Below are 24,766 nucleotides of genomic sequence, written 5' to 3'. Positions count from 1 at the left end.
CAGGTGCTCATTTAGAACTAGAATCAAATTATGGTTTCCTTCTCACAATTACAATTGATTAACCACTCCGGCCTTAGGTATGACCCTAGAGTCCCGAGTTTGTTTTTTTGTTTTTGTTTTTTTTTTTTGGCGTGGCTCATGGAACTAAAGATCTGACCAAACTGGATAAAATACTTGAGCCAAATCATTGATTATATCCATCCATCTGTCCGTCCATCCATCCATCCACCCATCCATCCACTCAACAAGTACCAATTACATGCTAGGTACAGGAGATACAGCCATAAAGAAGTAAGACATGAGCCTTATTCTCTTGGAGTGTACATCTAGTTGAGGGGAATAAACAATATATATATGGATAAATAAATAAAAGTATATCAAAGAGTGGTGACCGCTAAGAAGAAAAGAAAGAAGAAAATGAGAGCAGCCAGAGACAAGAGTAGATAGGTAGCTAGGGAAAACTTCTTTGAGAAGGTGACATCTGATGCGTGACCTGAACAAAGGAAGAAGACACTGCAAAGATCTGGGTGAGTAAACTCTAGCAGAGGGAATAACGAGTAAGACAGTTCTGCAGTGAGGATGAACTTGGCTCACTTGAGGGACAGAAAGAAGGTCAATGGTATGGAGTAAAGTAGGGAAGAATGGCATGAGATGAAAATGAAGAGGTGGGTATAGCCAAAGAAAAAGTGACAAAACGGCATTCTAAAATTTAATGCCATTATTCTGAAAAGTGCAAGTCTGTTGTTTTTCCCAGCTAGTGAAAAATGTCTCTATTTAGTTGTCACTTGGGGAAAATCTTTGCAGTGATTGAAGAGTGCAGAGTTGCTAGACGTCTTTCCCAAACCAGCCCTTCTCTTAGCATTCTCTCTGGACCTCTCATTGGAGGCTTTCTCCATCCCTTTGGGGATGGCATTTTCATGTTTACTGGTGGAGGGAGATGTGGAGATAGAATTTCACCAGCGTTTGGGTCAGTGGTTAATGTTCTTGTTGTTCTTGGGCATGTTTTGGGGTTTTGGAGCGTATATTCCAGCACACTGTCTCCACACACACTCCCTGCCCCCCACCACAATGCCTCTGACCCAGCCAAAGGGTTACATCTGGTATCAAAACGCTCCTGACTCTGAGTCCCCAAGGTCAAGAATGGCCTGGGGATGAAACACATGAAGAGATAAATGTCTTCTTAGAGAGCTAACCTGAGGAAATGGCTTTTTCTATATCTCTTTAAACAGAAATGGAGCTGAGGAATAAACTCACTGATGCAGAAACCAGCTTTGTGAATGTTCCAAGAGGCCAAGAAGAGGGCTGAGATCAACAGCACATCTGCTGTCTCCCGTTTAAAGCACACAGTTGCAGAGGGGGAAGCTGGATGCTCCTCACCATGTTTTTGCTTGCCCTGCCTTTTTGCTCAGATGTGGCTGGGGGCAGTGCCTTTGTTCACCTTTCCAGCCATCTCTCTGCCATGGTTTTTGTCTCCTGGCACATCCTTGTAGAGGGAGAGGGAGTTGTCCTGGCATTCTCAGGCATTGCTCAATACAACAGAGGCCAAATGTCTTATGCTGAGATTGAGTCCAGTGCATGGAGACAGAAAAAGAGAAAAAGATGAGAGAGAAAAAGAGAGAGAGAGAGAGAGAGAGAGAGAGAGAGAGAGAGAGAGAGAGAGAGAGAGAGAGAAATACGCTACATCTTTTCTCAACATAAGACCTTTCTATCACAGCCCAAGGGGAGAAAACTGAATGCATTTTTTTCCCTTACTCTTCTCCCTGGATCCCCAACCCTAAAACTTCCCCAACAGTGTCAGTGAAGACAGCTGGATTCTCATGGAAAATTTCTTGCACAGGATTTGGGAATGTAAGTCTCAGAAGGGGCCCAGGATTTGCCTGCCAACTGCTTGAGGGAACCCCTGCAAATCTAGCCCTAACTTCATGGTAGCAACTGGGACATACTGCTTAACTGGGTTAAAAATAGAGCTCTCTTTCTTTTCCCCTGTGATGAAGTACTCTTTCTCCTATTAAATTATATTTTAGAAGAAGAGATAAGAAATGTACTTTTGCTGCTATTTGGCATTTTGCTTAGATGGCTGCAAAAACAAGAACTGAATCTGATTGGTTTCTTGATCTGATTCTGGAATTTGTCTGCCAGGAGATACATCACCACAGAGTGACCCTGGCCCAGCCATGCACCAAGCAAACCCCTTTTCTCTGTGGCTCAATGATCCCTCATGTAAAACAGAGTAGATACATGAAGAATCCTGCACCCTGCCAAGTCAAGATAACTCAGGTTGGGTAGTATCTACACATGAAAAGAGAAGTACAGAGTTAGGGCAATTGGCTGAACAATTCAGGCCACAAGTGCCTCTGCCGGGAATAGACTGGGGCTAAAGTATGTTTTGGCTTGAGTTAGGCATGCAATTATGGCATTTCTCCATCTTTTTCCAATCCTGTCCCCTCCTTCCCCTCCCGCCCCCCCCTCCCCGCCACCCAAGTTCAGTTTTCCTAAAGGGTTTGCAAGATAGAATGTAATAAAGAAATGCTAATCACAATTGCATCTCTACTAAAACATATTTAACTGAACACCTTGCAGAGGCATGCCCCCAAACTCTTCAAAAACTAGAAGCCCTAAGACAGAGGAAGGTGTATTATAATGACTCAAGTAAAATGAAACGCGGCTTTATTCAACCAATAAGAAGATTCGGGAGCAGCCATTATTTTGGTCATCTAGATTTTAAAGCTGGGGCAGGAGATGGCAGGCAGGATCTGCTACAATACAAGGAAAGGCCTTTTCTTCACCCTTTCTTAAGGACACGCTGCACATCTTCCTTGCAGAGGCCCCATCGTGCGTCTTGTTTGATGAACATCACTCCTTTCTCACCAGGCTGACTTACAAGATTTAAATAGTTTTTGTTTTATTCAGGAAAGTTAACATTCTGCCTTGAAAACAATAATGTAGGAAAGTCCAAGAATTGAAGAAAATAAATGTCACCATTCTTTCCCAAGTGCTACAGGATTCATTTTGCCTACATTCAAGTAACATGAGGGGGTCTGCTCAGTTTGGGAAAATATTTCTTTACCCACTATGTCTTTGAGTTGACCTTTAGTCTGTGACAGCACTGCAACTACAGTAGCAATGTTCTCTCTGCAACTCTAATTTGAGACTTGAGATTGCCAGTAAAAAGAGAAACAGAAAAACTAAAGCTATATATGGTTTATACACGTGCACTGTTCAACCAGTTAGGCAGGTTGTCCAAATTGTCCAGCTACTGAAGATGTTACCCATCTTCATGCATAGCTCCTGTCCCTCCATTATTTTACAGCTTATTCTTATCTAAAGTAATGATAAAGTAATAACGAAATCTTAGTAATAATAGCAATAATAGTAATAATAAAATAAAATAAAATAAAATAGGCTCCATGCTCATGCAGTCTAGCATTTTGCCTTAGATGGCAGTATTGTGGTAAACATTGCAATTGACTACCCAATATCTATTCTACTTTTTCCTACTCAGTGTTTGTTTCAGGTGATAGTGCATGGCTAAAACTACACTTCCCAGCATCCACTGCAGCTAGAGATGACCATGTTACATAGTCCAGCCCAATGAGATTATAAGTGTAAGGTGCTGGATTGGACTGCTGAATGAGAGGCAGAGTCAGTTTACCTTTTGCCTCTCTCTCTTCCACTTTCTTTGTTCTATTTCTTTAAAAAATGCCATTGGGATTTTGATGGGGATTGCATTAAATCTGTATATTGCTTTGGGTAATATGGCCATTTTAACTATGTTGATTCTTCCAATCCATGAGCATGGAATGTCTTTGCATTTCTTTGTGTCTTCTTCAATTTCTTTTAAAACTGTCTTATAGTTTTCAGCATATAGGTCTTTCACATCCTTGGTTAAGTTTATCCCTAGGTATTTTATTCTTTTTGCTGCAATTGCAAAAGGGATTGTTTTTCTGTATTTCTTTTTCTGAGATTTCATTGTTAGTACATAGAAATGCAATGGACTTTTGTACATTGATTTCGTAGCCAGCAACTTTACTGTATTTGTTGATTGTTTCTAACAGCTTTTTGGTGGAGTCTTTAGGGTTTTCTATATATAGCATCATGTCATCTGCAAAGAGTGACAATTTAACTTCTTCATTCCCAATTTGGATGCCTTTTATTTCTTTCTCTTGCCTGATTGCTCTGGCAAGGATTTCCAGCACTATGTTGAAAAGCAGAGGTGACAGGGGACAGCTCTGTCGTGTTCCTGAACGTAGAGCAAAGGGCTTCAGTTTTTCACCATTAATTATGAGATTAGCTGAGGTTTTGTCATATACGGCCTTTATTATGTTAAGGTATTTTCCTTCTATATCTATTTTATTCAGTGTTTTAATCATAAATGGATGTTGTATCTTGTCAAATGCTTTTTCTGCATCAATTGATATAATCATATGATTTTTGTCCTTTATTATGTTTATGTGATGTATCACATTGATGGATTTGCGGATGTTGAACCATCCTTGTGCCCCGGGGATGAACCCCACTTGGTCATGATGAGTAATCTTTTTAATGCATTTTTGTATTCTCTCTTCCATTTTCTACTGCTTGACACGTAGATACAAGTGCCTGAAGTGAAATGAGGCAGCCAGCAGGCATGAGGATGAAGGCTATACTCTAAAGGTGGCTGAATGGAAAAATGGAGGGTTCTCGGTCTCTGAAGGCACTATAGTCATCATACCTCTGAAGGCATATAGAGTCCTGGAATGGTGACCTCTGAACTTCTTTTACCATTATCATCAACATTAATGTTAACCTTGACAAAGAAGCACGAGTGTCAGTTCCCTATTGTTATTCTAATTCTAATTGTGACTACCAGTAAAAAAGCAAAAAGCCCCGTTTAGCTAAGTGACTCAAAGTTGAGTTCTCTGTTCTTTGCAATGGGACACAATCCCCAGCTTACAAGGCACTGATGGAGCATTTAATGAATCAACATGGTGAATTTCACAATGGCAGCCAGGCTACAGAAGCTCAGCTCTGCTGCTAACTTTCCTAGTATTCATTTCCAATTCTGCCATCCAAACCCTTTTACATACATTTACAGAATCTACTCATTGTTTCACCATCTATACTTTACATTACTCAAATCTATTACTCACTCTGCAATGTCATCTTTCCTTTAATTTGTTCTAAAATACTGTTACTAAATTTCAAGGAATTTGCTGTAGCTAAAAGAAACAAGAGCTCCTTGGACAAATGGCTGATTCCAGAATCTGGCTAAGGAAGTAGAGGTGAGTTTGGGATACTTTGCTGTTCCAGAAACAAGGAAGCTTTCAGTGATTAACAACGCCCTCTCTATGGAACACAGGAGCCCACTTAAAGGAGTCTCATCACACAAACATTAGATAATTTGGTCATGAAAACAAAAAAGTTTGTAGTTAACCACTGAATCTATGGAAACCTATGAGCCTATGATGATACTCACAAAAGAGAAAAGTCAGAGAAACTATTGTCAAGTTAGGAATGATAACATTCTTTACTTTAAACATTGGTATTAAAAAGAATGAAAGGTTTCCCTGAGGAAGTACTGTTTGAGCTGAGATTGAAAAGGTAAGTAAAGTGAAGCAGGTGAAGAGAACAGAGTAGAGGGGAAGGTGGGCCAGTGAACATTACCGTCCTGGCAAAGGATACAGCGGGTGCAGACTCCCTGAGACCTGCCAGGGCTTGGTATAGAGACCCAAAGGATATCAGAGCTGGAATGGAGTGGGTACTAGGCTCCAGGCCACTCTGCTGCCTTAGTAAGAGAGCAATGAGTTCAATAATATAAATGCCAGGCCCAACATTATGCCACCTCGACCCACCAACCATTGATCTGGAAGCTTTCTTTCATAGTGTGTTGTGACTTTTCCACTAGGCCACCACTTCCCTGGTGGCATTCTCTGGGTCATTTGGAGGCTTGCTGAAGCTATATGTGCTGGGTTCTCCTCTTTCCTCCCTTGCTCTCAACAACTAGCCCTAAAGGCCCCTGGGAAAGCTCATCCAAGATAAACTGAAAGGGAAAATGTCTCATCTGTAGACTGGGTACAATTTCTAAGATGACAAGCCCAGATGCTTTATTATTTGTGTCCTTTCTCCTCAGGACATCACTGGCCTGAGACCAAGGATGCCCAACCACTCCTTCAGCCACTGCACAGCTGCTCATTCTGGCTGTCCTTGTGACCAAAGTGGATCCCACAGCCATATCAAGGTCAAAGTGGTCACAATAGTCAGAGTTCCCAGCTAGTCATTTGGCATAGGCAGAGGGGAGGAAGGGGACCTTTGGAGAACCAAGTAACAGGGTAAATGAGGCTGATCAGTTTGAGGAGGGCGATCAAGGTGTAGAAATGGGTGATGGGTCCACCTTCGGAAAAAATGTGCTAAGCATCATTGTCCCAATCTGCAAGCAGCCCCCTTCCCTATTCTGCAAACATCAACCAAAGGCTGGTGTGTGAAAAACAGGACTGATCTGACCACTTCCAGAAGAGGCACAAACTGGTAACAAATTGTGGCTAGCTAGGACAGTTTTAGTTTTAGTTTTTTTCTTTTCTTTTCTTTTCTTTTTTTTAAGGCTGTGTGGTAAGTATTCCCACATTAACACAACCAGGCAGACTTCTTGGAGGCAGACGGGATGGCAGATTTCTGGAAGGCAAAGAACAGGCCATATCTGCAATCTCAAACTCCACACCCTCCAATTCCACAAGCTCGGGAGGCACTCAATAAGTACTAGTTGATGATAATGATGGCCACAGGCCTAGTTAGATTTTATTTTAATTGGGCTCAGGCTACAGGCCTCATTACCCCTCGTGTGGCTTTTATGTGGGATCCTAAGAAAAAAAAAATCCGGGAATCTTCTATTGAAGATATTAAAGAAGATATTATTAGCAATGCTTTTGGTCTCATAGACTTTGAACAACAAACAACAGAGATTATAATTAACGTCACTGCAGCCTCTCTCCTTAAAACATACTAACAATATAGCTAATTAGCAATATGTCCTCATTTGGGGCTGGACATCTGCATATTATTATCGACAATGCTTGTTTCCTTTTTCCAGATTAAAGGAAGCCATACTGCACCCAGGCATATGGCTGTGCTCCTTCCACATTAAAACACTCCGTTTTCTTCTACCCACGATAAACACACTTGGGGTTTTATCTGTGCCGGGCATCGATTTTTGTCTGGAACACATCCACATGTCTAAAAATAAGTTCAAGAATGCCATTGGTGGTATTTCAAAGAGAAGAGCAAATGTTTCTCTGTTTGGGGAGATAAAAGAATAAAAGGGCACATCTTTACACACAATTGGGGAGCAAGCACCCCTAGGAAGAGAAAACCAGGAGAATAAACAAAATGAATTTCAGGCCGGAAAATCTGCTTTCTCAGGGGGCACACTTGTTCTTAGGTGTGGCAGTAGGGGGTGGTGGAGGCTTGTTCTGGAAAGAAGTAAGGAGAAGCCATGGGGAGAACTGTGCACTGTTGAATATATGTATGGCAAGTTTGGCCACCTACCTCCTGCTTTCACTCCACCTGTGTGTGATGGAATCACTCTCCTTCAGGCAGCAGGGTCAGAGTGAATATCAATGGCTCTGTTATATAGAAAGTATGCAAATGCAAATTCTTGGCAGAAGGGAAATGGCTAGAAATGTACTTCAATCTTTGCTGTAGGACCCTGAAGACAACTCTGGAAGCTTTGAGTGACACAGGCATGTCATGTTTCAAAAATGAAGGAGAATTGCGTCTCTGTCCTGGTTGGGAATGAAGCCTTCTGTTGAAAGCCTGACTAATAGCTGAGGAATCTTTCGTTACAGTGGCAGAATGTATCATAAGAATATTTATTTTAGGTAAAATAAGTATCTAAATATCTAAGCTTGAGAATGAGCTTGCTTATGATCTCAGGCAACACTTTAGAAGAAATGAAGAATGGTCAACTACTTGAATTTGGGCACAGAGCTGGCTCCTTAGGGGAATGGGCCACTCCTGTGGGCCACCTACCCCTGTGCTTCTTTCTTAATTGAAGGCTCTTGGGGCCGGCTGACAAAATGGAGTTCAACACCCCACTGGCTCGCCTCAGATACTTCTGTAAACAGCTTTGATCTTGAAAATGTGCGGATTATTGGTGATTTTTCAAGTTGTGCTTTCTCCACTGCTGGCAAAGAAAACAGAGTGGGAACTCTCCAGGACCCATTTCCTTTATGTCCTGTGAGGCTAAAGAATGAACAGAAAAGAAACATGAACTAATCTTTCATGTCTAAGAAAACATGTAAGAAGTGGAATACAAGGGTGGAAAGCCAAATTGGCCAAAGCAAACTTCACTCATCATCTAAAACATCTTTGCAAATGTAAATGGATAAAGAAATTATATTTTCTAGAATGCTTTTCAGGGGGGAATGGTGGGCTTGCCTATCAGGGACACTTTGATAAATTTCTTGGGATGTGAGACAAACCCTCCTCAAGTGTGAGCTAAGGCAGGGCTTTGTCTCTTGAGGGAGGTATTTGAATTTGCAGGCAGAGCTAACTTGCTCAGGGCTATTAAAAAAAAGGCCAAGGGTGGCCACCAGGGGACCCTTTGGTCCCTGCTCCTCAGCCATGTGCAGCTCAGACTTCCTCTAGTCAAACTTTGAGCAAATAATTAAGGAGTACTGATTATTAATTTTTCAAGTTGTACTTCGTTCATTTCTAGCAAAGAAAAAAGAGTGGTAACTATCCAGGACCCATTTTCCAGGACACTATTTGAAGAGGCACCAAATTATGAACATGCCTAAATGGCCCAACTATCTAAGTCGTCTTTTGACCAGAGGGGAGTGTGTCAAACAGGACAAGGAGACCCAAGAAGTGAACAATTCTTGTAGTGATTCTGTGTCTTCCCACATGGAATGGGGGGAGGCACCCAAGACCTAAGTCAAGGCTGGTATTCTGCTATTAGAAGGCAGAACCTAGAAGACAAGCCAAAGAACATGGATGGCAGAGTTAAGAGACTGGATTGAGGTGGGGTGGCTCTCGGGACCCTTGCCCAGCTTATTATTTTAATTAATCTCTCTCAAGACCCAAAGTCAAGACTCGTCATTGAAACCTACCACAAATGTCTTTGCTTCAAGTACCTCTAAAATGAGCTGTAAAGGGAACTGGACCTTAACCTTGGAATCCTGGGAACTGTGATTCCTGTGGAATCATGGAACTGTGGAAGGGGCCTGGGCCAGGAGGTACAAGGCCTGGGTCTGTGTCCCAGCATCAACCCTATCTAGTTTTGTAAGCTTAGGCAAGTTATAGTCCTTTTCATCTGTGGTAGACTGGTTTGAAAAAATGTCCACAAATTCTCTCTCTAAATATCCATGCCTTGAGTTGCCTCCCACACTGTCTTTGCTCTTGGCCACGTGACTTACTTTGCCCATAGACAATAGTAAGCAGAGACAAGAGCTTGGGATCCTGAGACTACTGTGTGAAGAGGCCTGGACTAGTCTACTGGGTGATGAGAGACACATGGAACAAAGACGATATATCCCAGACCAACCAGACAGCCAGAGACCAGTCACTCAAGAGGAAACCATCCTAGACCATCCTAGACCATTTAGACCAGTCACTCAAGAGGAAACCATCCTGGACCATCCTAGACCATTTAGCCCCAGCTGAGCCAACCTAGACTAGAAAACCCACCCAGCTGACCCATAGAATCATGAGGAATAATAAATGTTTGTGGTTTTAAGCGAATGAATTCAGAATAGTTTGTTACACAGCAAAAGCTAACAGATACAGGACCTCAGTTATGTCTTCTGTACGGTGAGGAGGATGGGAAACCTCTCAATCCATCCAATTCTGACATCCTAGAAATGGAATCCTCAAGAGACACTTATCCCGGAGAAATTATTTTCCAACAATGGAAAAAAGAAAACACAACACAACGTATCCCAAATGCTTAACATATTAAATTGAGGGTGGGGAGATTAAACAAAACCTGATGGTTCTAAATACATACAATGTAACTATTGTCTTCAACGACTAGAATACTCTCTCCTTTCTCCTATCCTTCCACCTGCTAACTCTAAGCAGAGTACAATCTGTTGCAAAACTCGCCCCTGCTTCCTACTTCCGTCATTTACATGTGCTGCTTTGTTAACAGCTCCATTGACAGTTTTTCAAAGATTCCGAGCTGAGACTTAATAGTTCTCCTTTACACTTTCATGATTCACCTGTAGTGCTCTGTGGGCTGCCAGAAACTGGTAATGCTCATTTATTAGGGGACCCCTACTGGCACCATAAAACAATTATGGAGCTATCATAGGCCAACTACGGCCTGAGGTGAAGAGAAAGCCGTAGCCACCAGGATTGGTTCCCTTTCCCACCTGCCTATACAGATTGTTCTTATTTAGACTGTTGCTCTGTTCTCACCAGGAAACTGTTTGATCCCTGCTTGGAAAGCTGGCAGTCGATGCGACTGTGTGCCCTTTACTTAGCTTGGCTAACCTTTTCTTGTAAATGGTTGGGGTGTTTGTTCTAGTCCTGCATTCATTCAACAAACATTTACTGGGTGTCTACTTTGTTCCACGTGCTCTGCTGTGGTGAGACAGCTCAATAACACATACTTGTTGCGACAGATTCTCCAAAACTTGGAAATAAAGCAAAAGGATGAGTGCAAGTTTATCACTTCATACTGAGGCACAGCATGACAGACTTGGCCAAGATTATTTAATTCTCTAGGACAATGTACCTTTGTTTTGCCTATTACTTACTCTTGATTAGGACTCAGACTAAAAGTTACACGCACACTTGTAGATTTTCATCCTGTAGAAGAACAAATGTTTTTGTCCAGTAGAAACAATAATTCATTAAAAGTTCTCATCAAAAGGAAAAAAAAATGCAACTATATGGGATGATGGATATTAACTAAACTTATCATGCTGATCATTTTGCAATATATACATAAATCACTATGTTGTACACCTTAAACTTATATGATGGTATACGTGAATTATATCTCAATAAAACTAGAATAAAAAGGAAGCAGTAACTCAAAGTTTACTGTCTTATTGCCCTATAAGACACTAACCAGGTTTGTTTCTAAGTTACAAATTTACTTCCTCATGATTTTCCTAACTAATTTTATAAGTATCTGTTCCTCAAACACTCTGAATTGTCATTAGCATCTAGTTCCCTCATTAATTAAATGCATCTTTGACATGTATTCATTTCATATTTGTATGAGACCTGTGTTTTCAAAATTATGAGAATTGTATTTGGACAGGTTTTTGTCTTCAAGGACTTCAGAGTCCAGTGGGGAAGTTAGGAAATGCTAACCTACAAAATGCACAGTGGAAAGTGGGAAATCCTTTAGCAGTGGAAGTTTTCAATGTAAGGATGTAAAATCATCCAGACTCCTAATTATGATTCCACAACTCATAATGTATGAAATCTTAATGTCACCATATTATCTTTTTTCGTTTCCTTTAAAGAGAAATCCCTATCTGATACTGGTTCAATGCACTAACAAGCTGAGACAAGTATGGAGAAGCATGGTTTGTGAGCAGGACATCTCCTGGGTGTCTCCTCTTATGAGGGGCCCTGATGGGAAAGCAAAAGGCCAAGTGCCAGGTTTCAGAAGGTACCCACCATACTTTCAACCATTTTATCACCTCCCTGCTCCAACACAATGGCCTACTCTGACCCTAGAGAAACAAAGCACCCTGCAGTTTTGTTCTCAACAAAGATAATTCTCCCACCAGAGCTCATTCAGTTAGCTGAGGGTCAAGAAAAGAGAAGAGTCAGCATCTCAGAGGCTTTCTGTCAGGGGATGGTCACAAAGGGGGTACAGCACAGAATATCTATACACATTTACTATTTTTCTCTGTATAAACACAAGAAGGATAAAAACTGGATCTAGAGAGGTAAATAGAAGATACTAGGCACACAGGACATGTAGGGGAACCACACTATCACTCATGCGAGGCACTCATGCCAATCCAGTCTTCACAACATCCATTTGAGGTGGATATGAGCAACCCCTATTCCAGCAATGAGGAAATTGAGGTGGGGAAGTCCCTGGCTGGTGAGTAGACATCACCACACTGTTCATTCCACTGTGCCATGCTGTCCTCACTTCTCTCCTGGAGGTGTTGTTCAGAACACAAGGGTCAGCAGCCACCTTGAAATTCCCATCTCCCTCAACTGCATCCCCATCCAGGGATAACAGTTCCAAAGGGACTGGCTCAAGAACACTGGCCTGACGCTCACCACTGATTGAATCCTCAACTTTGTTCCCTCACTTTGGTGGGGAGTCTGGGCCTCATTTTCTTAGGAAAACTTCTACTAGCCCAGTGCTTCTTGACTTGTGTAGGCTGACGACTTCACATCGTTAGGTCGGGTCAACAAAAACAATTGACAAAATGAGGATGAAATAAAATGGACAGTGACTAATTCATGAAGGAAGAAGCAGGAATGAAATGGTATGTCGTACTTCATGTGAACATTATGGGAGCTATGCAGTGGACCAGACGAGGCAGAGGATAGAGAAAGTAGGTCACAAAGACCCAGGCTCTAAATATGTATTGCTTTGGATATCAGCATTTGGGGAAATCACATTCTTCCTCAGACCCTCTAAACATTTGGGGTGAACTGTGAAAGTGACAGGGGCCCAAATGACTACCTACAGTAGAATATACAAATAAGATGTATGCATGAAACAATCGCCAAATGAAATACAATCAATAAAATCCACAAATGTAATGTTGAACAAAGGAAGTCGGATACAAATTAACATAAAACTTATGATTCGTTTTATCTAAAGTTCAAAAGCAGCCAAAACTAACCAATGCTGTTAGAAGTCAGGACAGTAGTGACCCTCGGAGAGCTAGTGATTGGAAGGGAGCCCTTGGCAGGGTGGCTTCGGGGGCACTGGCCATGCTCTGTTTCTTGATCTGGAAGCTGGTTACATGGGTGTGTTCACTTCTTTAAAATTCATTTATAATTTGTGCTGCCTTCTGTATGTATGCTACTTACATACAGAACTTACATAATTGTCAAAAAACACAAAAGGGAAGAAAATGGAAAGAGAATTACAGAGAAATGGCAATTGGCAAGGTCATAGATATTTCTTAAACACACCAAGCTCCTCTGTTATTACTATTTTGTGAACAATAAAGGGTGCAGGGAAATACAGCATTTGAAAAAAGAGGGGCTCCACCTTGGGCATGCTCTTTCCCTGTGGCTCAATTTTCTCACCTGCAAACTAGAGAGCATTTCTGTGGTAAAAACACTTCTTTTCTACTCCTTGTTATTCTCTTGTGTCATTAGCCTTTCCTTGTACTCACTCATACAGTATCTTTGCCTCTGTGTCTCCTGTTTTTTTCCACAGAATCTAAAACCTAACCTGTTTTGTTTTTTTTTTGTTTTTCAGGAGAGGACCAGACGGCTGCAAGATGGGGTGGGCAGTGGGTGGTTCCTTTCCCTGGCATCTGGGATGACAGATCACTCTCTCCCTATTAACTATTGAGCACACATATCTCTTTTTTCCTGTTTTTTTTTTTTTTAAACTCCCTTTCATTCTTCATACCCCATTTATCCTGAATGGATAAAGAAAATGTAGTACAAAAATACAATGGAATATTATTCAGCCACGAGGAAGGAAGAAATATTGACATTTACAACAACATGGATGAAACTGGAACACCTTATGCTAAGTGGGACAAGTCAGACAGAGAAAAACAAATACTGTATGATAGCACTTATATGTGGAATTAAAAGAAAACTTGTGGAAACAGAATATAGTGGTGGTTACCAGGGCATAGGGGTGGGAAAGGATGGATATGTTCTTTTCTCCTGAATGTTTTCCCCCTTAGGTCCAGCTCCTCTCTTCCCTAGTTAGAACCACACCTCCATCTCTGCCGTATTTTTAAGAGTCATCTCTGTGTTCATCTTGTCCAAACATTCTTTATGCATCTTCTCAGGCAATGCCTTCCAAAGCTCCCTACCCGATGGGCACACTTATCATCATGTGTATTGTACAGATGAGAAAACTGAAGTTGAAAATGTTACCAAAATCACTCAGCTCACAAAGGGTCCAGCTTACCATGCCTGTGAAATCTGGCTGACTGGCAGGGTCTGAAGGCGTTAATGCTGGACCAGTGGACACAAGAGAAGGAGCTGCCTATTGGCTGAAGCCATGGGAAAACAATGCTAATACCTCTTCTAATCACGCCAGTGTAAAGAGAGTGGTCAGGATGCAGAGAGAGGACCCAGACCACTGGATGGTAGCCTTTGCAAAGAGGCCCACCTCCTTGAAGGGGGTGGTCAGTGTTTCAGTCTTTGGAGTTTAAAAGCTGTTTCCATCGCCAAGGTGCCCTAATAAAATACAGCTGGTCCTGGGAATAGTCGCATCAGACCTGCATGGCAGGAGCAGGGTACAGGGTGGTCTTGAGATGCACCCCCTATTTTTATAGAATGTGCAAAGGATGATTGGGAAGAGTGTGGCACATGAGAGGGTATCCTGCCTGGGCCCAGCATACAGGGTTCCTGACTCCCAGCATGGTGCTCTTCCTGTTGAGTTGGCTGCTTTAGTGGCACTGCCCTGTTGCCCTCCACAGTTTTCATGGCTGAATCACAAAAAATTAGCTTTTTCCTTTATTGTTGCAGTCTTGCCAAAAAATTTTGGTGTTGCTACATACCCTCCAAATGGATGGATAAATGGATGGATGGATGGATGGATGGATGGATGAATGGATCAATAGATGGATGGGTAAATGGGTGGATGGATGGACAAACAGACAGGATTTAAAAGCCCAATGGTGTGGGAACAATTGACTCCTTGTAGTTTCATTCAAGGTCATCATTTACATTGAATAATCTGTGTATGGCACAAAGGAGTCTGGTGAGGGGGCAAATAGGGGTTGAAATTCAGACTGGAGGAAGGGATGTTGTCTGTCCAGAGGGAGTGCCTTGTTGTAACTCATACAGCTGCTAATAGGGGCTAAAGATGCCCTAGTGCTACACCTCTTTCTGTCTCCTCTACTTGCACAACCTTTCCTTCCCTTATTAACATAGAAAACTCCTATGCATCCTTTAAAACCCTGTTTAGGTACTGCTTTCTCTGTGTAGCCTTCCCTCATCTCTGCTTGCTTTGTGTTCCTTCTGTACTTTATAATACTTCTTTTATTCTATTTATATACACTATTAGATTTTATTCATTTTTCTCCAGTTTCTGGCTATTAAAAGCATACAAAAAGTAATTTAACTGTAAACTGAATTGCACAAAGGAGTAAATTATATTAGCCAAGTTAACTTTTTCAAGTAAATGCATATCTGCTAATAACAAAAGTAGTATTTTGTCCATTTCTGAAATTCCTCTGCTAGCATCCTAGCACAGGCTACTAGGATCATTACTCTTTCACATCCCAGCTTAAGAATCACCTCCAGAGAGGGAATTTCTCTCATCATCCTATATAAATAGTGTTCCTCCTCCTCAAACAGTGCCCCTCCATCACTCTGCTTATTTCCTTTATAATAGTTATTACAAGCTGAAATGACTTATTTATGGGCTTTCTACTATGTTGTCGGTCCCCACCAGGGTGTCAGCTTCTTGAAGCACAGATTAAATTTGTTCTGTCCCTTTTGTATCCTCAGCTCTTAGCCTAGAGCCTAGAACATAGAACACTATATGCCCCCCCCCCCGAATGAATGATGGACATATGAATGAACAGATGAGTAAATGAATGAGCAAGCAGGATTTCAAAGCCCAATAGGCATGGGCACAATTGACTCACCCTACATCTCTGGAATCACATTTGGGTCCCAGGATGTGGGGGAATGAGGAGAAGTTCTCACAGAGGTAGAGAAAAGTCTCTCTGACTCAGTTCCTCGCTTGGTCCTCACTTGCATGGTGAACCAAATCCTGGCACAACATATCATGGTATTGTCATCTGCCTCCAAGTGATGTTGTGACCAGTGCCTGGCTCTTCCCTTTGTCCAGGGGGAGAATGTTGAGACTGCACTGGAGGTACCAATGACATCAGCCACCTGTGCATGACCAATTCATCACTCAGTGCCCAGAAAGTACACCAAGGAGCAGCCCTGGTCACCACCATGGGACAGCAGGGATTTAGAGCAGGGACAGAAAGAAGACTCAGAAGTGATGAGGTATAGGGGCCCAGGTATCTTGCTCTTTTGAATTCAGTTCTGATTGTGAATATTTTCTGACTCTGCTTGCATCTCTTCAATGTCAAATAAGAATTCAACAATTTTATGTATATCTATATCTTATCTATGTCTATATATCTATATATGTACACTTATAAGTATGTATATGCAAGTGCATATTTATTTATACATACAAATGTGTACACAAGTATATATTTATAAGTATATATGTATGTAAATCTACATACATATTTTTATATACACATATGTTTCAGTTTGAATTTAATTTTAAGATACCCTATACATCCCCTTCTTTCCTAGCCAAGCTCACAGAATAGCTGGTAATAATGCTGAGTTATCATTTTAACCCAGTTGTTCTCAAAGTGTGGTTCCCAGACCAGAAGCATCAGTGTCACCTGGGTGCCTGTTAAAAATGCTGATTCTTAGACCCTCTACAAAATGAGTCTGTGGGGTGGGGCCTAACAGCCTGTACTTTAACCAGCTCTCGCAGTGATTCTGATGCAGGCTGACATAGGAGAACCTGGTCTCTAACCAGGAGAAGATGAGGAACAGGTGACTGAGTAGCAATTAAGAAGCTATTATTCTGAGGGTCACTTTAGCAAAGGGAAAAATTCCCAGGAAATGAAGGGCTATCAAATGGTTGTGTACTTTTATTTTGGAGAAATGTAATTAGGTAAATAGCAAACGAGCCCCAAGGCATCCAGCCCAGCCGGGGGGGAGACCCTCTGAGCAGTCAGTCAGTCCTCAGGGATCCCCATGATGAGGACAGCATCAGGGGAATGGAAGAGCCCCTCAACCTCTTAGGTCCCTGGGTGAAGGAAGCTGCTACTGAGTCAGGTGACATTAAAGACCAACACCTGAGGTGAAAAGATAAAATCCCGAAGATGGAGGGTGAACTGTAAGACGTGGCTCCTCACTTTTCCCAGCATCAATATAGTCTAGCCTCATTATGGTTGTTTAAACAGCAAGTATCCCAAATGGGGCAGCAAGGAGTTTCTAACTAATTGCTTGCTCATTCTGCGTCTGTCTCTGAAAAAGCCACACAGGTCCATGGGGAAAGACAGCTTGGGCGCTGACTGGCTGCTGAATAAACTTTTCTAGCTCACAGGGCTGGCAGAAGATTAAACAAGATCTGAGAGCAGGCTCTCATGCTGGCCTAAGAGAGAAGAAAAATTATCCATCAGTATATGAGAGAAGTGGGAAGAAAAACACGGGAGACAGAGGAGAGAGTAGGACCAATAGTTTTCCTCAGGTGCCCCAAATGCCAAGTAACTATTTCTAGGGTTTGAAGACAGCCCCTCTTTAAACATGAGAGCTCCTTCATGTCCCCAAAGTGCCCCGTCTCTCTCTCTCTCTCTCTCTCTCTCTCTCTCTCTCTCTCTCTCTCTCTCTCTCTCTCTCTCTCTCACACACACACACACACACACACACACACACACTAAACCCATCAGCAAGGATAAATCTTAAACTATCCTACATCTAACTTGCACTTTTCTAAGAGATTAAAACAATAACTCATGCATGAAGTTGAAGAAGCAACATCTATATGTTCTCAGCGTATACACAGCAGTCACCATCAAAACCAAATGTTAAATGTGCCCTACTCCAAAGGAAAAACAGCCTGAACAGCATCCATTCACCAACTCCTCCACACACGTGCTCCTTATTTTTCCAGGGAGATCTTCTGGAAAACAGGAGCCTGATAGATGCATTCACACCAATGTGTTTGAAGGCTCTGTACAGAGGGTCAACTGTTACCAGGAGTCCAACCTGAGAAAATGCTCCTTTCAAACAGGCCACACGAGCTCCGACTAGAAAGAGTCATGTAGCAACTAGGGCTTCATTCTCCTCCAGCAAATTTATACCTCATTCTGTGAAAATGTCATTTGTTTGTCTCGCTTGGACTCTCCCATTCTCTCCCCAAGTCTGCAGATAGAAAGACTGGTTTTTAGATAGAACTCAGCCCTGTGTATTCACTCACCAAGAGCTCCAAATGCTCACTGTCCCCAGTGGTCTACAGAAAAGGCACAGAGTATGCAGAAAGTTCTCCAACATACCATCCTATACAAACTTATGAATGGTTTCTTTCAAAATCCTGAACTTTTCAAAGCAACCTTGAGAAGGTCAGAAAATCGAGTTTTTACAAGTCGACTTGCTCTCTCCCTGACCAAAGGAAATGTTTTTTGCTTTTCAAGAGAAAGAAAGCATCTTAGGGTCCCTCCCTCCTGCATGCCAGTGCTGGTCCCCTCACTTCCCTAGCGCCTCACTTTCGCTCATGCCAGATCATGATCTCAGGCCTTGAGCTCCATGAACAGAAGATCCCGCTCCCCGGAATTCCTACCCCCACCCCCGAGGGAATTTCTCCCGTTCCAGGTCTTGAACAAAGATTCCACGACGCATGTTTGATCTCTTCACGCTCCATTTTCATTAGTCCTTCACACTCTCCATCACTTGGAAAAATACAAACAGCATGGTTCAATTTTAAGGTTAAGAACTGACAGTCTCCATAAACATTTTTACAATCAAAGCTGACTTATCCACTGCCAGAATTCAGTGTCTGTAGGAGAGGGGGCGAGGTGGGATGGAGGCAAGGAGTGGGAAGTGGAAAACTTCAGCATCAGAACAAGAGAACAAATGCTGTGCCCTCAACTGCTGGGTGAAGGATGCCCCAATGCATTGCTGGCAAAGAAGTGGGTGGATCCATCTCTGAATAATTAAAGTACAGTATTCCCCCCTTATCCACAGGGGATCCACTCCAAGACTTCCACTGGAACTGTGGGGAGTGCCAAACCCTATATAAATGTTTTTTTCCTATATATACATGCCTGTGATAAACTTTAACTTATAAATTAGGCACAGTAAGAGATTATAATAACAACCAATAATAAAATAGAATTATACCAATATACTGTAATAAAAACTATGTGAATGTGCTGTCTCTCTCTCAAAATGTCTCATTGTACTGCACGTACAGCTTGGATATGCGGAATAAAGGGATGATTCACATCCCGGGTGGGACGAAGTGAGATTTCCTCACACTACTCAGAAAGGCATGCAATTTAAAACATATGAATTGTTTATTTCTGGAATTTTCCATTTGATATTTTCAGATTGTGGTTGACCGCAGGTAACTGAAACTGCAGAATCAACTGGGGATAAAGGGGGGCTCCTGTATCACAGGGAGAGACAGGGAAACCCAAGAAGCAGGGGAGCTCAGGTATAGATTCCTGACATATGGAAAATAGAAAGCAATCAATGGTCCTAAGTTATGAGATTGCCAGGTCATGGCTATTAAAAGTGATCTATGAAGAGATTATAAAATCATTCTCAGGATATTATAAGTAGAGAGAAGCAAAGGGTAAAATAGATGGGGGCAGAGAAGACCTAGAACTTAACCACATTCTACCCTATACCACCCCAAATATTTAAGAGCTGAAATCATCTAATTAGCTGGGATTCATTTTGATGATGTGTGGGCAGATGAGCTTTAGGCCTTTATTCATTTACTCATTCAACATGTAATTACTGAGAGCCAATTACTCTATTCTAAGAGCAAGAATACAATGGTGAGGAGACAGGTAGAGTCCTTGCCCTCATGGAATTTATAGCCTCCAGCAGAGGTTCTCAAACTTTGTTGCTCGTCCTAATGCCCAGGTCACACCCCAAACCATGTAAATCAGGGGTCTGGGGTAGGATCCAGGCATCAAAGATCCCTAGGGGAGTCCAATGTACAGCAAAGTTTGGGAACCACTTGGGATTCTTAACTGTGTTGCCATGATCGGCCCCCTCAATGAACACCAAAGTCTTGCCCATGGCTCACCTTAGCAGGTCCTGCTTTGCTTTCTGAAATTCTGTGTGCCTACAAGGACTTTATCCTAATGTCTTTAGTACAAGTGGGAAGTTCTCTGTAAGCTTAATCCACTCTGAGCCTGTGTGAGAGTGTTTCCTAACTAAAAGGACTAGCCACATACTCAAATGCTGTTAGGACAACCTCCTTATTCCAAAACCTGAATCAAGACACATTACCCAGAATCTAACTTGAATATACTATAAAATGTTTGAAACCCAGGCCATCCCAGAAACCCTAAGCCTCCTGGCTGCCATATCTGCAAGGTCCTTTCACAGCAGGAATCCTGGGAGCAGACTCCAGCAGGTTTAAATCACCTGATTCCCTTGTTAGGGTAGAAAAAGAGAACTTGCTTGATAAGCCCTTTTTCACTGTTCTCTTTGAGCTTTTATATCCAATTCCCCTTCAAGTGATCAATGGAAATCTATTATAGACTTTCTTGGAACTACTCCTGGATTTTCATCAATTTAGAAAGGAAACATTACATTAAGTCTTTTTCTGGAAGGCCCCAGGAATTTTCAAAAATGAGAATAAAAGAAAATAGAAAGAATAAAGGAGTCTGCTTTGAAGTTGCAATGAACATGCCAGAAAAAAAAAAAAAAACCCAAAGGAAAAAAAACACACAAAACCCAAAAATGATGGATCCTGAGAAAAATGTTGCAGGAGAAGTACTTCCCCCTGTTTCCCATTGTGCATTCTTAAGGGTGAAGTGGTCCCTTCTCAAACCACCAGAGCCTGCCAGTTGGCTAACCCAGCGGCATTCCACTACAGAGATTAAAACCAACTTTATGATTGTGGTGCAAATAATAAAGAGCCTGGCAGGGTTTCTTTCCAAAATGAAAGCTCATTTATTTTCTGAGGTGTATAATTTGGTTGTAAATGTTTCCTTTGGGCCAAAACATCCCAGATTGGGTTTTTGCCTGGAACATATCATTGCTTTGCTGGAGAAGAACGGACTCCGTGTGGTCCCGCCGCGTCCGTCCACTCAGGGCACGGAGGGGTTCAAGTCCACCCTGCTCTTGTTTCATTTCTGGCGGCAGTGGTCTGCTAGGCAGAACCAGAGATGCGGAGGCGCTGGGACTGGCTGGCCTGGATGCACTAATTCCCAGGTCCTGGTCCATCTGTGAAATGGGCAGGCTCACCAATCCTTTACTCACACCTGTTTCTTTACCTCTGGAGATGGGTAGAGCAGAAGAGCATTAGATGCCCTGTTCCCTGTGAAACTTGGCTTTTCTCCCAGATCTTTGTGTCTTTATTTATCTTTTCAAAAATCATCCTGAAAAAATCCACCCAGCAATGACTAATATTTGGATAAAGGCAAAGCCAGCTTCTTTCCAGGGCTCATGGACTGACCACATGTACTTGGGGCCCAATGTGTTTAGCCAATCTCACCCAAATATAAACAGCTTTTTCCCCCTATACAAGCAGCTTAAGAAATAACAGCCTTTTCTACAATTTTCATGTTTATCAACTCTCTTCTTTACATCATATACGTTTATCCTGTCTTCCATTTTCATCTCCACATAAATCCAAAGCCAGTACTATGCTTTGTAGATAAAAATATATTTAATCCATTGCCCCCCCCCGCCCCCCCACACCCAAATAGCTGGTAATGCAGAACAGAGAAACATCTGGTAGGATCAAGAGAGCGACATCAAAAGTCATCATGTGACATCCCTTCGGGATATCAGAAGTTGTTACTCTCACACTGGGATTGGGGCGAAAGATGGAGAAAAAAAGTAGACTGAAAGGGGAAATACAAGTAGTGTGTTTCACCTGGGGAACATGAGAAGAACACTGGTAGAAATTAGTGTTACAGGACCTAGCTCAAGAGGTGATGTTCAATGGTCTCATGTATTATGAAGTTACCTGCTGAGAAACGATGAAGCATACTTTCACTAAACCTGAGATCCTCCTGAGAGTGACCCCAAAGTAGCATGCCAGGCAAAATTTTATATAAAAAATACCTTCCTATGGAGTATAGCCATCTCACTGCTAAGATAAATGGTCCACCAACTTGCCAAAATTATATCACATTTTCCAGTTGATCATGGTGCCTCCAAGTCAGTTCACATACCAACTATGCAGTTGATGCTCAGCTTTTTGGGTAACCACCTATTGCTGATTATCAGACCCCCTAATCCAAGTGGAGCAATAAGAAATGTTCTTAAAAGAGAACCAAGTGAAGAAATGCTAGAGAATAAAGGTTTTTGACAAGCCATGTACAAAGAAATATATTAATGTGAGTCTGACAGCTACAGTCTCAGTCTCTAAGTAACCCAGTGGCAGTAGCTAATTGCTTCAGCACTTTCGGTCGCTGCCATCACCCACATAGCCCACCTGGAACTTGGAAAATCCAGTTCGCACAGTATTTGGAAACCACAATATTGACACATGATGAACAAGTCATAGAGGAAATTCTGACTCTCTTCAGTATCAGACCCACAAAAGCAAGGCGTTCAGACCATGCCTGTTGTATGAATGCCACTTTTGCACTGTGGTTAGAGGATTTTATTCTAGGACACACACATCATCCTGAGATAAAAGAAAAACCAGGATCTGACTTCTTTTTAAAAACCACAATTCTTTCTTACTTCACTACCTCATGTCAATACATCTGAGCCTCAGGGCTGTAAGTCACTTCCTGTCGTGGTCAAGTTTCATCTCCTTTATGAAGCTTTCAATACTTTTCACAGTTCCCAGGTGCAAACATGACTTGGCTGAAAGTCATTTTGAATTCAGAGTATTGCCTACAGAAGTCTGGACAGTGGGTTTTGAGAAATAATTGCCCCTTTGCCTAAGTCTCCTTTTTAAGTTGCTTCTACATACACACATACACAGACACACAGACACACAGACACACACACACACAGACACACAGACACATGCAGCACTTTCCTGACAGAAATGCCTGTGGTTTCAGCCAAAGCATCTGGCAAGGTGTTGCATGGGTCACTAGAACTCTCTTGACCTGTGGAGGCCACAAACTGCATGATAACTTCATCACATGGTCAGAAGTGAATCAGGGGACAGCAAGAGACACACAAGGTGACATTTAGAAACATGTTTCCTGATGATGCCTTTTTGGGTAAGTTAAAAATTTTAATTCACAGAGTAACAAGAAATTGCAGACCCAGGCCCTACTCTTGCACCTGACGTTCTTTTATTCATTTATTTTTAAGAACTCTGTCCTACTCTCTCCTTTCCTCTGGAATAGTAAAAACATAAAAATAAAAAAATAAATCAAAAAGTAGGACCTTTATTACATGCAGGGGTTGTTGAGTGACTGAATCATTTCATTAAACATCAGGTCAAGTTAGGGGGTTTCACAATGAGAAGAAAAAAACCAGACGTGAATAGAAAAGCCTAAACTAGTCACTTGCTTCTTAGAAGACTTGGGAGATTGGACAACACCTTGGAACTTGGGAATTTAATTGGGGCTCTGCCATTGTCTGCTGTCAGTAAGTAGGTAAACTTTCTGGGTCTCAGTTTCCTCATCTATAAAATGAAAATAACAATATCTGCTCTGTCTCCCCAGTTCTGGTGAGGGCATTCTGGGAAGCACAACACTCACTGAAGTATTAGACTTTATTGAACACATGCTATATATATGCCAGGGCTACACCACATGCCACGGAGTATAAAGAGAAGGTACCATTCCTGCTCTCAAGACACTTAATCTGTGTTGGCAGACAGACTGGGTAGCAGGGATGTTTTCTACCCCCAGAGAATTACATATGAGGAAGAATGTAATCACTTAATGGATGCGCAATGTTCTGTGGCTTCAGATATGGCCCATGTCCACCTCTGCAGTTCACAGAATAGCTTTTGTGGCCTGTCCAGAATTTTTGAAGCTGGAAAGAGGGAGAAAGGCAATATTAGCCAAGGGAATGGTCTGGATAGAGAGAAAAAATATGGGGAGGACTAGTAAGAGTCCCATTTGGCTGCATATACAGCTTAGAAAGGAAAGTTGATTCATTCTAGATATGCCGTTCCTCAATACCTGTTTTGAGGCGAAGAACGGGGGGAACCATTGGAAGTTCTTAAGCAGAAGAGGGCAACAATTTTTAAGAAGATGACTCTGAGTATATATTTTGAATGGACAAGAGAAGAGAGAAACTAGAATTGAAATTAAGGAGATCTGAGAAAATAAGGACCCAGGTCACCACACCAGACAATTAAGGGGAACTGTCACCAAGGGGACAAACAATAATGGTCAGATACTTCTGTACGTGTAGTAAGCAGTACAGAAAGCAGCTTCTGAAAGGCTCTCAATGGTCTCATCTCCTGGCATTCACACTTCTGTGCCTTCCCCTTTCTTTGAGTATGGGACAGAACAAGTAACTTGCTTCTAACAAAAAGGATATGGCAAAAGTGATAGGATGTCACTGAGATTAGGTTACAAAAGACCAGGGATTTTTGTCTCACTTCCTGGCTTTACTCCTTTGTTCTGATGAAGCCAGTTGCCATATTGGAGCTGCCCTGTAGAGAGGCCCAACAGGGAAGAGCTCTGGGTGCCTCAGGCTAACAGCCTGTGAGAACTTGAATCTTGCCAATAACCAAGTGAATGAACCTGAAAGCCAGCCTTCCCCAGCCCCACTTTTAGATGACAGCAATCCTGTCTGATAAACTCCATCACAGCCTTTGGGAGATTCTACACCAGATGTGTCCAGCTAAGCTATGCCCAAATACTGACCCACAGAAATTCTGAGATAATAAATGTCTGCTTTTTTCCAGACTAAATTTTGAAACAAGAGGTAATTCATACAG

At 42.0% G+C, this 24,766-nt stretch overlaps 1 protein-coding gene across 1 annotated transcript in view; it reads right to left on the bottom strand.

The window, feature by feature from the left end:
• ISM1 (isthmin 1) overlaps positions 1–24,766 on the bottom strand; it is a 76,733-nt gene that overhangs the window by 24,766 nt on the left and 27,201 nt on the right. The gene's annotated exons all lie outside the window — the stretch shown is intronic.

Source organism: Rhinolophus hipposideros, assembly GCF_964194185.1.
Source record: "Rhinolophus hipposideros genome assembly, chromosome: 22".
Taxonomy (NCBI): domain Eukaryota; kingdom Metazoa; phylum Chordata; class Mammalia; order Chiroptera; family Rhinolophidae; genus Rhinolophus; species Rhinolophus hipposideros.
The sequence above is the reverse complement of the archived record's forward strand: the minus strand, read 5'-3'. Positions and strand labels throughout refer to the sequence as shown.